Here is a 3,758-nt window from a genome sequence, read left to right as displayed (position 1 = left end):
TCTCATTTAAGAGTGCAGTGTACAGAAAAAGCAGTTGTTTGTCTCAAGTTGCATATACGCTTTCAGACACGCTTTGAAATCGTCAAAATCTTTCTGCAGATTTCCTGAAGATGAAATACAACAGTAATCCACGAGATGGCGAGGTTGTCTTTTCACTAAAGTAAGCCACCCTGAAAGCACGTTACCAACCAATACAAACTGTTTCAATTGAAAATATATATATATATTGATAAAGCCCGCGGGGTCTGAATCTTTGATTTCCCCCTAAATTACATATTATTTGCATAATCCCTCAATTCAGAATCCACGGAATGAGGAACTCTTTTATTCCCCACTCAGTTAAGATACTCCTCAAACAAATTAGTTCATGGTCTACTTAAAATCTGGGCAAATCCAATCAGGGGATCTTGCGCAGTAAACCATGTTGGCAATACACTCTGTAAAGAGCTTGTCGCAAAAGTGAGGTTGGCTTGTGCAATCATGTGGGCCTAGTGCCATTGCGGTGTAGACTAGAATATGTTCCTTGTGAATCTAAGACGATGGGCTGGCAACCTAAAGAACCTGGGGGGGGGATATTTGTTAAATGTACAATAAAATATGCAACAAATACAATATGATAAAAGCTCATTATTTCAATAAATAAAATCATAATATTGTAGGCTGTTTGTTGAACCCCACCTATATTCACTACTGACATATAGGCACAGACACGACAGCGGGAGCTAGTATGTTTGGCTGTCTGTAAGGCATCTGAAATTGGGCTACGACCCATTGGTCACCATAAGGTCCTGCGTCAACGCCCCTGCAGGACGCAAAGTTCCGGGATAACCCTTTGTCATAACGTTATTGTCCAATCAGAGCCAAACAAAGCATCTCATTGACTACAACCTGGCTTCCATGGGGCACCTTCAATTGGACTTTGGTGGACTTTAAGATGTTAGATACTTGGTGCAATAAAGTATTAAATAGAAATAAATTAATGTTAACTGTAATAAATTGAGTTTAAAATCTCTAATAAAAATGGCATTTTTAAAAATTTCCATGCAAACTTTGGCAAGAGCCTCTGAGACTATGAGCACCCTGAATTTACGTGCCTGGCAGGTAAACCCAAGAATGGAGACAGAGGGTGGTGACGCCTCCTTGTGGTCACTGTGAGAAAATACATTATAATCGCACAGGTTCCAGCATCAAGCTAACTGTGCACTGAATGTTTCTCTGAACGGTGACTAACCTGTTAGTCTGGTCCCTCTGTTCTTCCCAGGTGTTTAAAATGCAGACAAAGGAAATAGGATAAAGACCTCAGAATTTGTTTTTCTCCATGAATGGGTGGGTCTTCTTTATAAGCAGCGTCTGCTTGGACCTCTCCCCTAAGGGAAGCAAGACTACAGCAAGAGAAACACACTGAATTATGACATGTAAGTGTGAGTATCTTGCTGGATGTTAAAACTGACACCTCTCTACTTCATTTGTTTGGAACATACAGTTAAGCACCAAACATGAAAGTTAGCAAAGATTTAAATATATGCATGTCATAGAAATGACAGACACAAAAACAGGTTTCGCTTCAGGTTATGTTTGAAATTGGAGGTAAAAGAAGTGAATTTACTTGAGAAACCCCCCACATACACACAGACCTATTCATAGAGCCCACAGGTCTGACACTGCCTGCGCTGGGGGGTGTTTGGTGAATTCCCAGCCGACAGGTCAGAGGGTGGATTTGGAAGTGGTTTGGGTTTCCTGTTTCCACAGAACCAAGCCCTCTCAATAAGGGAGGGAGACCTTACACCCGGAGTCACTCCCTGCCTTATACGGACTGCTTCCTGTCCCAGCAGTACAGGGGAACAGATCTTCTGATGTGCATCATACCTGAAACTGATAAGCAGTAATACTCTCGGACATTTGCATTTTCCCCATTTACTTTTCTACATATTATTCATTTATTTCATTTATGGGCTTGTCAAAATGTTCTGATCACAAAATATCTGCGACTCAATGACTGTACTTTGAGTTGCGTGGAATTAAGCAGGTTTTATGGCAATATGATACAAATTACAACTTCAAACTTCAACTCAGTTCGTAGTTCTTCAGTGCACACACTGGAATTATGCATCCCAAAATACTTGCTGGACTCAAAAATGAGAAACAACTGTGAAGACAACAACCTAAAAATATCCCATCTGAAAAGCCTGCATTGTTGTAAACAGTAACCTGTTTTGAGGAAGTGCACACTACTGACAAGACACATTCCATGGCTTAAAAATAAAAGATAAGCCGGAATTCATCTCTGATTTGTTTTGCCAATCCTTTTCATGGAAGCACGTGACTAACCGCACACAGAAAACAGGGACACCGTATCAGGATGCTGTGGTCAAATGACTTAGCTTCACTACTGTCAGGGACACAAGGACAGTGTAGTTGAAGGAACAACAGACATTATTTGAGATATCATCACAATTTATTGTGTGCAAAATGAAATCGGCCAAGGTTACACGATGAAACATGAGAAATGTCTTCTGATGGGCTCAAAAACAAGCGGTGTGCATGGCCTTCTCCTTCGGGTGACAACATAAAAATAAAATATCTAGGTGTATAAAGAGCAACTTACAAAATGATCTGTGAAAATCCCTGCACAGACTAAATATAATACATATTTTAAGGCATGTTTCACCTTAGTAAAATGACATATTTGAGAGCTAAATTCCTACAAAATGCATAACATTTAGAACAACATATCATATAATATATAATATCATAGAATCATAGTGTTTTCTGCCTGTCTTGTGTATGTCTACTCAGTATCTCTCACAACACAGCTTTCTCAGGAAAAAGGCACAGAATTTTTCACATTTTTACTAAATATTAATCATAAAATTCAATCAATTCAGACACATTAGAAAAATTGTGTGTGTGTGGTCTGTGTCAGAGCTTCTCAGTATTGTCTGTACTTTGCAAATATTAAATTGAGACTGACGTGTCAGAACCAACCAATGCTTATTATTATTATTACTATTATTACTATTATTATTATTATTAACAATAATAACAACAACCCCATACAGTGATCTGGTTTCCTCTTTCAGCGTTATCATGCTTTCCGGGGTGGGGTAGGCCAGATGTATTAACTCACTATTTTTACACATCAGACCTTCAATGAGGAAGTATAAAAATAAATGCTGAAACACACAGAGTGGACTCTTGTAGGCCATTACATTTTCTTAACATTACTCTTAACATTAACATTACTCTTAATAATACGCTTATCCTGTCCCTTCAGTTTCATTCCCTACTCACCCAACGACGCACGTCACTAACGCCCCTCGCACGCGTGGATCAGGCAGTCCACTTCTTCTGGGGCACAGTCCTACCGCAGGCCAAAGAACCAGCGCACCTGGACCCCAACACACGAGTACGGCCAGGAGCAAGTGAGCGAGAGTTCACTGCCTCTAAAGCACAATGACGACGGTGACACCATCTGTCTCCTGTCCATGTGTCAGTAGGTTGTTTGCCTCCTTCAACTTCAGTGAATATTAGTCTCACTCGGTAATGTTTTAAATTAATGTTTAAAGAATATTTAGAGAAGGGACTAATAAGGGAGTGTTGTAGGTGTCAGGTTAACACACAATAATCTTCCCATTACTTGCAACAATAGCTCATAAAGGTTTTTAAAAAGAACACAATTAAAGGATGTACATTATTATAATAATTCAAATAAAACAATGGCATCAATCATATTGCACAGTTTACCAGCAACTGCAGCA

The sequence above is a fragment of the Megalops cyprinoides genome, chromosome 15, assembly GCF_013368585.1.
Source record: "Megalops cyprinoides isolate fMegCyp1 chromosome 15, fMegCyp1.pri, whole genome shotgun sequence".
NCBI lineage: Eukaryota > Metazoa > Chordata > Actinopteri > Elopiformes > Megalopidae > Megalops > Megalops cyprinoides.
This window is presented reverse-complemented; position numbering follows the sequence as displayed.